At 44.6% G+C, this 13,540-nt stretch overlaps 1 protein-coding gene across 9 annotated transcripts in view; it reads left to right on the forward strand.

Moving 5' to 3' along the window:
- The first annotated feature begins 457 nt into the window (after positions 1 to 457).
- The window catches only part of LOC105493193 (tetratricopeptide repeat, ankyrin repeat and coiled-coil containing 1), a 263,922-nt gene continuing 250,839 nt past the window's right edge, over positions 458 to 13,540 (forward strand). For 6 of the 9 annotated variants that reach the window (XM_071072811.1, XM_071072813.1, XM_071072819.1 and 3 more), the window contains exon 1: positions 460 to 599. The gene's annotated coding sequence lies outside the window, so the exon portion shown is untranslated. Of the gene's footprint in view, positions 600 to 1,671; positions 1,799 to 13,540 lie in introns of those variants that run through there. The other 3 variants (XM_071072815.1, XM_071072818.1, XM_071072817.1) reach the window with 2 other exon arrangements.

Consider the following 13,540-nt stretch of genomic DNA (forward strand, 5'->3'; position numbering starts at 1 on the left):
AGCGTCCACGGAAACTACAGCTTGGTTAATTGTTCCCATATGTCCTCCTCGGCTGTGGTAAAAAAACAGCGAGGAGGGAAGGCCGGAGTCGCTTTGTTGATTTTGAAGAGGCTGTAAAAAAGACTATGGCCCATCTCATTTTGGTCCCGGGGAGGCCCAGGCGCACCCCGGGGGACCCGGTGTCCCAAGGGACGGTAGGGTGCCTCTGGCCTGGACCTGGCGCCGAGAGGCGGGACAAGGCCACCCCGCGCCCAAACCCCACGGAAACTTCGCGCTCCGCGCTCCAGCCGGTTCCTGGATCTGCCGCAGCCCGGGGCGGGGAGGGGCGCGGGAGGCGCGGCCCGGGCGGGCGCGCGAGAGGAAGGTGCCTTCGGGAACACGCGCAAGGGCGGGGATTCGCGCTGCCAATGAGGCCCCGGTGTGGGCCGAACAAGGCGGGGGACGGGCCGGAGCGGACGCTTAGCTGTGGCAGCTGCTGGAGCGGCGGCCGCCTCGGGAGCTGGAGGAGAGGCAGCAGCGGAGCGCCGAGCTGGCCGCGCCCCGAGGCCCGGCCCTGGGTGTGGGGAACCGCGCCGAGGAGCTGGAAACTTTCCCGGCAGGTAACTCCCGCCGCCCCGGCTCCGCCGTGGGCCGCCGAGCGCCCCGGGCATGGCCAGCTGCCAGTGTGCGGAAAGGTCGAGAGGGACCCGGGGAGGAGAGGGTGATGGGAGAAGGGAAAGGCGTGTGGGAAAGTTTCCGGAGCGCCCCCTTCTCCGCCGGGCACACCCGGGAGCTTTCCGGGAATAGGCACAGACATGTTGGGCGCCCCGGGCCTTGGTCTCGGCGGCTTTGGGGAGTCCGCACCTTCCTTGCGCGGTTCCGCCGCGCCGGACCGAGCCGGCCTGCGGTGGAACCGGGGTGATGGGAACCGGGAATGCTCGGGGCACGCTTGAGTTTTGGGACCACCCCCGCCCGGCGCGCCTGCTCGCCCCCTTTCCCGCCTTCTCTGTAGCCCTCGGGCTTGGCAAGGGCCTGGGCTACGCCTGGTACCTGGCGCGGGAGAGACGAGGGGAGGCGCGCCTGGCACAGCGGGGTCCTAGGCGCCCCCCGGAGAGTTGGGGTGCGCGGGTCGCGAAGTTGCCGAGAGAACTTAAGCCGGGGGCATCGTATTGCCATAGTCTGGGCTGAAAGTCTATTGCTTTGCTTCCAAGAACACTGCGATTAGCATATCCACACTCCTTTACTGGGGGTAGGGGTGAGTTAGGATTAGACTTTGGGGGTTTTTCTTTACGGGTGGGACGCTGAGAAAAGCAGTAATTGTCAAGATTGTGAGCCCCCTTGTTCTTGGATGCAGAGCGGTCCTTTTGGGAGGACGATATCAGGGCACTGGCTTCCTGAAGGACTTTGGGGTGCGGGCAAGCAGTGTTGTGGGTGTGCGGGGCTCCCGGCTTCGGCGCGGCGGCTTTCCGGAACGCCTGGCTGGGAAGGAAGCTCTAGACATTGGGTGGTGTGTTTGCAGACAGAAAGGTCTCTAGACCGGTGTTCTCAAAACTTACTGGACTTACTGTGCTCCGGGAGGAAATGTGGCGTTGGCCAGGTAGAAACGCGACGCTGCGGCCAAGGGGCGGAGGACGCCAGGCTCGGCGACGGCCTTCTCCCAGCCCCCTCCTGCCAGCTCCTGGCAGATCCAGATCCCTGTGCCTCCAGTGTTGGGACCGTTCGCAGTGGCGTTGTTCCCAGCTGGAGTTAACTTGGGAGATGAGGGAACCTTCATCTTGAACTTGACCTCAGAAGCAGCGTCGTCTGTACAGGTTACAAGGTAAATGGAAGCTGAGCCTTAACGTGGGTTGGATCGCAAACTGGCTGGCGCGGAAAGGAAGTTCCTGGTTCAGAATCTGAGGAAAGGGCTCAGAATTGCTGAGATCGCTCGCCCTGGAAATGCCAGACACACCAGACTGCAGAAGTTAATGCGTGTTTGGAGGGGTGGGGGTGGGAGAGGAAAGGAGAAACCTGGTTAGTTGGCACAGAGGGCTAGTATTTCTCTGTAGTGGAAATGAAGGGAGTCTGCGTCTCTGCTTTCACCAGATCCGCTACCTTCTTTTTTCCTTCCTTGGTCATCTTTATTCCTGCCAGGCTGGCACTCCTGAGGCAGGGGAGGGAAAGGAGAAGAAAGCAGTTGTGAAGCTTCCTGGGTCAGCCTGAAGGTATTTCAGATCTGCTGCTAGGAAGATTCCAGGATTTTAACAGCTGCTTCTTGATTGCTGGGAATGAAAGAATTTATGAGCGGCTGAGAGGTGTTCATTATGGAAGTAGTCTGAATGTTTTACTCATCTAAGCTACTTAAAGACCTCACAAGGGACCTTCCCTAGAGTATGCCAGTTTCTCCAGTTTGTGTCAGTCAGAATGCTTGGTTTAAGTGTTAGTCAAAAAGCATCACAAATATATCCTGGTGGTTCTGAAATGAAAAGTATGTGGCAGTAAAGGAACTATGGTATCTGATATCCTTCAGGACTTCCTCCTAGGGTTGTTCCTGTTACCTGCCAAGTGAACTTGGTCCAGGCTTCCGGACTGTTGTGATTTGACAATAACAGATGGGAAATAGTGTCATTGATTTTAGTCGAAGCAGGAAAAGTCCACAAATAAATTTAAGGTGAGTTTTTATGACCCTATCTTGCACTTGTGGTGCCCCAAACTTAACTTTTTGGCACCAAGCCTGTTGGTTCGAAGTGTTGCTGGAACTTGGAAGCAATGGTTTTCCTGCTATCTTGGTTTAACCACCAGAATGCCCAAATTATTATAATTTATATTCATCCTTGATCTAAGACATAACTGATTCATGGTCAGCCTTTTTCTGCTTCCCATAACAGCCTGTAGAAAAAAAGAAATTTTGTCTCTTTAACCACACACAATTTATTTGGTGCCATAGTACGTTTTTGACACTGGATGATTGAGGGCATAATTTTAGAGACAATGGAGTTGTCTGGATTAAATCGTCCATTTTTAGGCGACATCCTCTTCTGAGTTGCTGATTAATTCTTTATCTCTCTGGGAACACTAAAACCAGCATCCCTGGGCCAGTGGAACTATAATCCATATTATAATGACTCCTGCCAGCATAGCTGGATTTTAACTTTATGTCGATGTTTCCATTAGACATTTCTAACCTAATTGTAAAGATTTTGTCTCAGTTGGGTTGAGAGTCTCATAGAAAAAGAAATGGCTTTATTTTTATCTTTATGATAAATAGTTTAACTGGTGTTACAGGAATACATTTACAGAAGCAAAATAAAGCAGAGTGTTTATATATTTGTGGGGGGCTTTGTTTTAGTGTTTAAAATAGTTTGGTTTTTAGCTCTCTTTTAAATGCATATTTCAGTGGTGGAAAAACCAGAACCTCTCCCTTCCCCCTTTCTCCCCAGGTTACAAAAGTCTTTGCTGTACAGAGAGCTCTTAAGCCTTTCTAGGTTTTGGTTTTCTCATTTTTATCATCCCTAAAATGGGATTACCTTGCATCCCTAAAGTTCTGTGACTCTCCAAAAGTTTGAGAAATATGGGAATTCTGGAGCCAGTGCTGTAATATTAGAGCAGTGCTATGGGGTTTATAAGGGCTTGATTTACATATTTTATTCCTAATCCTTTATTTGAGTAAACCAAGGCCTAGGAAGTTAAATTAGATGCATATCATCTATAAATAGTGGAGCTGAACTTGAACCAAAGTCTTCTGATTCTCCCTAGTCTCTTTTCTGTTTATTCAAACCTGCCAAAAAGACTAATGTTAATATGTGGCAATTTCTCACAATACATTTTTAGGGAAATATATGAGTTATTTTGATTTCAGAACCCCAGGGTTAACATCCATGCTTTGATGTCAGGGATTAAAAACAGTTCACTAATAATGGTAATAAAACTTTCTCCTCAAGAGAGTTTCAGAAAGTCACATGCTTCAAACTAATCATTTGTTTATTTTCAACTTCTTTTTTATTAAGTAGGCTTCAGGGTGTAATGTGATTTATAATCCGGACTAGTAACTCAGACAGCATTCTTAAGGAAATCACTTTTCAAATCTGTACCTCTTTTTAAAAATAAAAAATGAACATATCATTTGCCTTTGATCTTGGTATCTCTCAGCCTGATTGCAAAGCCTGGATGAATATTCCTTTTTTTGGTGTCATCATTCTTGAGCTGTTTCTACTGATGGCTGGATAAGTCTGATTTTGCAGCACTTTCCATGCTAAATAAATCCTTCCCTTATGCTGTTGGGTTGATGGTAAAGAGGTAGTAGGTTGCAGGTGACCCATTTTTGCTGTGTCTCTAAATGTTTGTGCTCTGTCCTGCTTGCCTAGTTAGCGGCACTCACTGCAGCTTGACACTCATCTGGAGACTGGTATGGATTTTCTTTAACAGGTTCTAAAATGAAATTATGTGTTAAGCTGTAGGCTCTTTTATGTGTGAGCGGCTTGTCCATCTTCAGCTTTTTAAACTTATTCTCAGAGGAATGTCTTTTCAAAATATTAAGCAATGGGGTTTAAACCTCAAGAATAAGATGTATCAGTGCTCATTGGCTGGGAAGGAGGTGTAGTACATCTGAAATTGCCACCATTTCCATGAGTGAGAGGAGAAGAGAACATTATGAAGCATTATTTGCTAGAGAAGTTGGGAGACTTTGTACCAGGAAGGGACAAAAGCAGCAAAGGAGAAGAATGACTCTTGGTTTTTAATACTGTTATCGGGAGCATGGATTTGGAATGATAGAGGACTTTGATGAAGAAGGCTTTCAGAGGACATTATCTTGTGGAGAGTGAAAGGGGTTGTCCTGGTTTGGTTTAGCTGCGTTGCTGATGGAACTTGCCCTTCTAGGGTCGGTGTTGTCTTTAGGGTCCCCTGCAGGTGGGTGTGACCAAGGAGAATGTTCTAGAAAGAAGAGTTCCACAGACAGGAATGTCAAGGACAAAAGTGTTGCAGAGGGATGACTTGGTTCCTGGATTTTAGCACAGATTTTGCCGCTAACATGAGGCAATTTATTAGTGAAAACCTTCCAGTTGTAGAGGTAGACAGATGTGAACCCAGTATGTTCAGTCCACATAGCCCAGAGCCACAGTGACTCAACCTCTTCCCTGCCCTACCTCAGCACACCTAGGGTTACCTGCCAGTCATGAACAGTGGCTTATTACCTCTTTGGGTAGGCGATGGGGGTGGAGAGTGGGGAAGTCTCTAAGAAGTACTCAGCTGTGACCTTTTCATGCATGTATACTCGTGCAAAAATGGGATCCTCTGTTGCATGAGCTTTTGAAGAAATATGAAAAAGATCATACATGTATGGCTGCTGGTATTATAGCTCTCAAGCCTCACATCCAGAATTGGCCTTTTTGATGTTAGTTCCAATTTGGGAAAGCCCTGGAGGGAACCTGAGTTGGCTTGATGCCAGCCAAAGGAGAGTTACGGTTAGACCCATAAAATGGGGCTTTGGGGAGACAGAGTATCCCACAAAGAAGAGGGTTATTGTTAATGGAAGAGGGAGGGAGCTGGATCAACAAAAGAGCTAGCCAGGGCAGTATACATTTCCACAAGTGGTATTGCTGATCATAACAACATACCAAAGGATATGAACATTCTTAATGTTGTTGTGATGTACACCCCTGTAGTCTTGAGGGCAGTGGACTTGTCCACATTCTGTGGGACTCTGAATTGCTATGTACACAGGCATAAGGGGGTATTGAATTACTGCTAAAAACATAAGAGTTGGTCATTACTCCCGTGTAACCCATTACACTCCCCTCTCTCTGCCATGCTTTGTTCTAAATTACTTGAGATAAGTAACATTAATTATTAATGTTTATTGAGTGCCGGCTGACTCTGAACTACATGTTTGAATTTAAAAAGTCTGTGGATGAAACAGTTTGGTTCTTTCTTCCTGTGTTGTCCTACATATGTAGAATACTATGGCAGGGATGGTCACCATGCAACAGCATTTTGTGTGCTGGTCCTCCTTGCTTCTTGTGGCTTAACAACTATTTATTTGCTTGGAATTCAGAAATGGGGGCCGGGTTCCCTGTGTCTAGGCTCACTGGTGCCGTGGTGGTTACATGATTCATTGAGGGCCATTGCTGCAATAGTTTACAACATTATAACCATTCTTGGTGTCTATGGAAGATTGGTTCCAGGATTCCCATGGATACCAAAATCCTTAAATGCTTAAGTCCCTTATTAAAAATCATGTATTACTTTGGGAGGCCGAGACGGGCGGATCATGAGGTCAGGAGATCGAGACCATCCTGGCTAACACGGTGAAACCCCATCTCTACTAAAAAATACAAAAAACTAGCTGGGCAAGGTGGTGGGCGGCTATAGTCCCAGCTACTCGGGAGGCTGAGGCAGGAGAATGGCGTAAACCCAGGAGGCGGAGCTTGCAGTGAGCTGAGATCCAGCCACTGCACTCCAGCCTGGGCGACAGAGGGAGACTCCGTCTCAAAAAAAAAAAAAAAAAAAAAAAAAAATTCGTGTATTATTTGTATATAGCTTATGCATACCCTCATATATATATATATTTTTTTTTTTGTAATTTTATTATTATTAGTTTTGAGACAGAGTCTCACTCTGTCACCTAGGCTGGAGCACAGTGGTGCAATCTCGGCTACTGAAAACTCTGCCTCCTAGGTTCAAGTGATTCTCCTGCCTCAGCCTCCCGAGTAGCTGGGATTACAGGTATGTGCCACCACGCCTGGCTAATTTTTGCATTTTTAGTAAAGATGGGGTTTCACCATGTTGGCCGGGCTGGTCTTGAACTCTTGACCTCAGGTGATCTACCCGCCTCGGCCTCCCAAAGTGCTGGGATTACAGGCTTCAGCCACCTTGCCCGGCCTCCTTTTATTTTATTTTATTTTATTTTATTTTATTTTATTTTGAGATAGGGTTTCCATTTGTCATCAAGGCTGCACTGCACTGGTGCTATCATGGCTCACTGCAGCCTCAACCTCCTGGGCTCAAGTAGTCCTTCCACCTCAGCCTCCAGAGTAGCTGGGACTACAGGCGCGCACCAACACACCCAGCTAATTTTTGTATATTTTTTTTTTTGTAGAGACAGGGTCTCACTATGAGACCAGCCCAGGCTGATCTCAAACTCTTGGTTCAAGTGATCCTCCTGCCTTGTCCTCTCAAAGTGCTGGGATTACAGGCATGAGCCAAACCCCCAGTCCTCTTTCATACTTTAAATCATCTCTAGATTACTTACAATACCTAATACAATGTAAATGCTAGTAGTTGTTATTCTATATTGTTTTAAAATTTATATTACTTTTTGTTGTATTTATTGTATTGTTATCTTTTTTTCCAGTGGTCAGTTACTAGAATATTTTTTGAATATTTTCTAACCTAGGTTGGTTGAATCTGTGGCCATGGGACCTGAGGATATGGAAGGTTGGGTGTGGAGCGGGTGACTGTGCTTACTAGTATAATCCTGCTTTTGATTAGTTTTCCACTTGCCACGTACTTAAGGGTAAGGTGGATGTGTCCCCTGCCCCAGGGAGTGAATTTTGATTAAGCCAAGTCAATTTTAGTAATGCGATACCTTTTGCCAGTGACTTGTTAATGAATGTGTATATGACACCTGTTAGGTCCTGGCATATTTGAAGCATAAGGTTGTGAGCACAAGAGAACAAGTAGCACCAAGTGTAGAGTAAAGGTGCCTAAGACCACAGTTACTTTTTTTTTTTTTTTTTTTGTCAGTGTTGGGAGTGTAGGAGGTGGGCAGGTAGAGACAGGGTCTCACCATGTTGCCCAGGCTCGTCTCAAATTCCTGGCCTCAAGCAATCCTTCCACCTCAGTTTCCCAAAGTGCTGGGTTACAACATGAACCACCATCCCCAGCCCACAGTGACTTATTTTAGCTGCTGAATTAGCCAGCCCTAGAACCACTGTGACTCAGAACTTCTGTGAGAAAAAACATTTTCATTATGTTTCTTTCTTTCTTTTTTTTTTTTAAGCTAGGGTTTCACTCTGTCACCCAGGCTGGACTGCAGTGGCATGATCATGGCTCACTGTAGCCTCTGCCTCCTGGGCTCAAGTGATCCTCCCACCTCAGCCTTCCGAATAGCTGGGACTACAGGTGTACACCACCACACCTGGCTAATTTTTGTATTTTTTGTAGAGATGGGGTTTCCCCATGTTGCCCAGGCTGGTCTCAAACTCCTGGGCTCAAGCGATCCTCCCACCTTGGCCTCCCAAAGTGCTGGGATTACAGGTGTGAGAGCCACTGTGCCCAGCCTCATTATTGTTTAAGATCAGTAGTCCCCAAAGTGGAGTGTGCTAGATCATCCAATATGGAGGGAAGAAAATATTCAAGAATATTAGAAAAAATTAAGCTGTTAAAATATTTAATGTATGAGTTGACACTGGTTGGTATATCTGATAGTCTCTTGTCAACTTACATTATATGAGGTTGCCTGAGGGAAGACTGGGCCTTTTACAACCTGGTGGAATTGACAGTGGTACTCTCATTCTTATTCTTGCCTTTGGTGAACTCTAGCCATCTAAATACATTTATGGCTAGATTATCCAGTTTTAACTAAACTGACCCCCACAAAATGGGCGCGTGGTTTAAAAAGATTCTTGCAAAGAAAGTGTAATGATAATGATAGACGTATAAAGGAACAAGAAAATGTTCTTATGAGTTTAGAACATGACTTTTAAAACAAATTTGACAAGAAGGTGGCTCAAAAATTATGTATGGGCAGAGCGCCATGGCTCATGCCTGTAATACCAGCACTTTGGGAGGCCAAAGTGGGCAGATCACCTGAGGTCAGGAGTTTAAGACTAGCCTGGCCAACATGGTAAAACACCGTCTCTACTAAAAATACAAAAATTAGCCAGGTGTGGTGGTGTACGCCTATAATCCCAGCTCCTCAGAAGGCTGAGGCAGGAGAATCACTGGAACCCAGGAGGTTGCCATGAGCCAAGATTATGCCAGTGAATTCTAGCCTGGGCAGCAGAATGAGACTCTGTCTTGAAAAACCACAACAAAAAGTTATGTTTGAATTTGTATTATTAGTCAAAATGAACTTAAAAATACTGTTTGACTCCCATCCTTTAAAAAGTTTTACATGTTGTATAATGTATATACTACATTCATGTGTGTGTATACATACCATTCACAATTACTGTTTTAATTACACATAAATTATATACAATTTATAATATGTTAATATATATATTACAAATTTTTTCCCCTGAAATTCCTGAGCTTCAATACCTTTATAAATTTTTTATTTTTTATATTTTTAGAAGTGAGTCTTGCTCTGTTGCTCAAGCTGGAGTGCAGTGGTGTGATGATAGTTCACCGCAGCCTCCAACTCCTAGGCTCAAGCAATCCTGTCACCTCAGACTCCCAAGTATCTGGGACTACAGGTGTGTGCCATAACACCTGGCTTAATTTAAAAAAAATTTTTTTTGAGATGGAAACTTGCTCTGTTGCCCAGGTTGGAGTGCAGTGGCGCCGTCTTGGCTCACTGTAGCCTCTGCCTTCTGGGTTCAAGTGATTCTCCTGCCTCAGCCTCCTGAATAGCTGGGATTGATTACAGGTGTGCACCACCACACCTGGCTAATTTTTGTATTTTTAGTAGACACGGGGTTTCACCATGTTGGCTAGGCTGGTCTCAAACTCCTGAGCTCAAGTGATCTGCCTACCTCGGCCTCCCAAAGTACTGGAATTACAGGTGTGAGCCACCGTGCCTGGCTAATTTTTTTTTTTTTTTTTTTTTAACTTATAGTCCTGCGTGATCAAAAAAAGCTTTGAGACCACAGTTTAAGTCACTTAGAGTTAGGTGTTTTTTGTTACTTGCAGCTGAAAGCACCATACCTGATGTAAGGACAGATAAGAGTAGTAGCTGTCCCTGTTTTATTCTCAGCTTTCAAGAATCTCTGTGATCTGGTCCCTAACTTCTTTCCAGGCCCAGCTGTTCTCTCCTTATCTCTGCTAATACCACTGAGCTCCTGCCCATCCCTGACTATCATACTTTGTTTCAATTTTGCCTCTTCCCTCACGGTATCACCACCACTGAAATTTTGACTTTGAAGGGCTAGCTTAAATAAATATTGCTTTCTTATGAACATTTTTTTCTAATTTACCCCCACTTCCACATTTCAGTTTTTCTTTCCTTTTAGTCTCCCTAGTATGTTGTACATTCATTATAATGTCTTTCTCTGTTTGCTTTTCATTTAAGTTGTTCACCTGTTGGCTTTGCAGATGGGTTGTAGGCTTCTTGATGGTAGGGGGTCCTGTCTTACCTTCGTCATTTAAAAAAGAAAACAATCTGTTTCTCCTTTGGGAGAAAGGGAGACAAAGAATCCACAGTTGTTAAACATCACTCTGGACTTGTTACTCTGGAGGGTGGGTCTCGCCTCCAGCCTTCTGGCAGCTTTAGGAAGGCAGGGAGCTCCATGTACATGAAAGGAGATTGAAGGCGGGGAGCTGACAAACCAAGACAGCAGGACCCAGGATTCAGACCTGGAAAATTTTTATTTCCTGGCTAGTTTGTGTGCCCTCATGCATGTTATTTACAGTGGCATGTTCTTTCATATAGGAACACTGACATAGGTGAAATGGGAATAGTGCAAAAACATTAAGGACAATCCTAGCAGATGCAGTGAGTTCAAAGGGGAGTCCTTGTGGAATAACAGGAAAGGCCTGGTGGATGAGATGTATGAAGATCTGAATGCCTGCAGATAGTGACCTGTCTGCAAGTACCACAAAGCAAAATCATGGGAGATAACTCCCCAGGGTAGCGTCTGGCCTGAGCATCTCCGTTGGGAGATGGGAGGTGATGGGCTCTGTAGTGCTTAGCTGAATAGAGTTATCTATGTCATTATTCCCTCTATGCAAAGATAGTTGAGGGTTCACAAGTTGTAGGCTTTCAAGTTGAGCTATGTTAGATATATGCTCCCCTGATGGAAGACAGACATGTCTCCAGGGTTTTGAGGGTCAAATGACAGAATGTATATAAAGTGTTTTGAACATTACAAATTGCTTCCTTAGAGGCAAGGGAACATCAAAGTTGGTTGTTTTCTTGTATCAGAGACTTCGAGCTCAGATTTCTTTGTTGGCCATTTTTAAGTGCATTTCCAATGAGTTTTTAAGTGTTGGGGTTCTTAAATGGAATATGATATAATTTTTTCCAGATGAATTGCAGGTATTACTTAAAATCTTGCTATGAAACTTTCACCCGTGGAGTAAGTAGCATTCATGATTAAGGTGCATCTCTTTTGGGATCCAGTTCAGTTTTTCCAAAGGATCTGTTTATAAGAATAGGACCACTTAGCCGAGTGTAGTTGCTAATGCCTGTAATTCTAGTACTTTGGGAGGCTGAGGTAGGAGGATCTCTTGAGCCAAGGAATTTCAGAACAGCCTGGGAAACATAGGAAGTCTCTGTCTCTACAAAAAATTTTTTAAAAAATTAGCCAGGCATGGTGGTACGGTGCCTGTGGTTCAGCTACTTGGGAGACTGAGGTGGGAGGGTTGCTTGAGCCTGGGAAGTTGAGGCTGCAGTGAGCTGTGATCACACCACTGCACTCTAGCCTTGGCGACAGAGCAAGGCCTTATTTCAAAAATTAAATAAATAAATAAATAAATATTTTTTTAAAAACCCGTTTTCATAAAGATGGAAATCTGTGGAGCTTTGATTTCTGGTCCTGGAAACCCTAAGTACCAACTGAAAGACACAAAGAGCTTTGATTTCAAGGTTTTTGTTGTTGTTGTTCTTGGCCACTGTAAATCCAGTAATTTATTTTCATGAGTCTTTGGAAAGGGTTAGGGAAAGATTTGAAATATCTTAAGGTGGTTTTGAAGGTAAAAAGTAGGTATGGTTTGACAATTTGAAATCTGTTTCATTGTAGATTTCCAAGGCAATGGGTTTGAATAAATTAAAGTTAATTCCATTTCAAGGAACTTTTGCAGTGGGATTTCATATTGTAGAAAGAGTCTGACTTATAAATCAAAACATGTTAAAGAGTAAACATATTTATAGATGCAAAAGACATCGAAACAGTGAGTGGTTCCTAAATTGCAAATAGATGCAATTGTGAAATTCTTATTCGGGGGTTGTTGAATCATGCATGTAGCTTAAGAGAGCCTTATTTTTCTTAGGGTTTATTTAAGTAAAGCAACAATTCCCAAAATGGATTCTGGGGGAAACTGAGTCTTAGGACGTTAACAGGTGTTATGCGGGGAAAAAAGTTCTGTGGTCAAATAAGTGGGAAAATCTGGGTTAACCAAAGTAAACTAGGTATTTTTATTTTTTAACTACAGGACTTTTGAGCACCCGTAGATCTAGTGTTCATTATAAATATCCTGGAAGGGAAATAGAGTTATCAGTATTTTCCAAACACGTTGAATTGTAGAAACTTTTTTTTTTCCCCCAGAACATCTTTTGCCCAGAGAACAATGTTTGTTAGGTTATCTAATTTGTCAAAATACTTAAAAATCAAATCTCAGACATCATGTACTTTTGCCTAACTTTGCTATGCATTTCTAACTCAGGACTTAAAAAAATCACCACCCCGTTATCACTTTTAATACAATTAACTTAAAAATACTACCTAATTTGGGCTGGGTGCAGTGGCTCACACCTGTAATCTCAGCAGTTTGGGAGGCCGAGGAGGGCGGATCACGAGGTCGGGAGATCGAGACCATCCTGGCTAACATGGTGAAACCCCGTCTCTACTAAAACAAATACAAAAATTAGCCGGGCGTGGTGGTGGGCACCTGTAGTCCCAGCTACTAGGGAGGCCGAGGCAGGAGAATGGCGTGAACCCGGGAGGCGGAGCTTGCAGTGAGCCGAGATCTCGCCGCTGCACTCCAGCCTGACACTCCAGCAAGACAGAGCCTTGCTCTGTCTCAAAAAAAAAAAAAAAATTATCAAATTCTCCCTTAAATAGCATTTGTCACCATTTTTGTTTTTTTGGAACCAAGATTCAATCAAGGTTCACGTATTGCACTGTGAGCTGTTGTTGTTGTCTCTTTCGTCTTTTTAAATGTAGAAAAATAATATCTTATTACCTCCGTCCCTCCCATTCCTGACTTTTAGAAGAGAACCTGTAGGTTGTCCCATATTCTGAATTTGTTTCCTGTGGCGGTGTTTACCTTGTCCCATTGTTTCCTGTATTTCCTATAAACTGGAGGCTAGGTCTAAAAGCAAGATTAGAGTCAAGTAAAGTATTTTTTGCAAAAATAGGTCCTAGACTAGGATTCCGCTCTGCACTCCCGACCCCCTCCATGATTTCAGAACAGGCATTTAAGTTTAGTAATTCAGAGCAGCATGGTGAGTCAGACATGCCTGTAATCCTGGCACTTTGGGAGGTGGAGGTGGAGGCGGGAAGATTGTTTGAACTCAGGAGTTTGGGACCCTGGGCAACACAGTGAGACCTTATCTCTACTGAACGTGGGGAAAAAAAAATCATCTGGGTATGGTGGTTCTAGCCTGCATGTAGTCCTAGTCACTAGGGAACTTGAGGTGGGAGGATTGCTTGAGCCTGGGAGATGATTAAAGCTGCTGCAAGCTATGATTGAACCACTG

This window comes from Macaca nemestrina, chromosome 11 (genome assembly GCF_043159975.1).
Source record: "Macaca nemestrina isolate mMacNem1 chromosome 11, mMacNem.hap1, whole genome shotgun sequence".
NCBI lineage: Eukaryota > Metazoa > Chordata > Mammalia > Primates > Cercopithecidae > Macaca > Macaca nemestrina.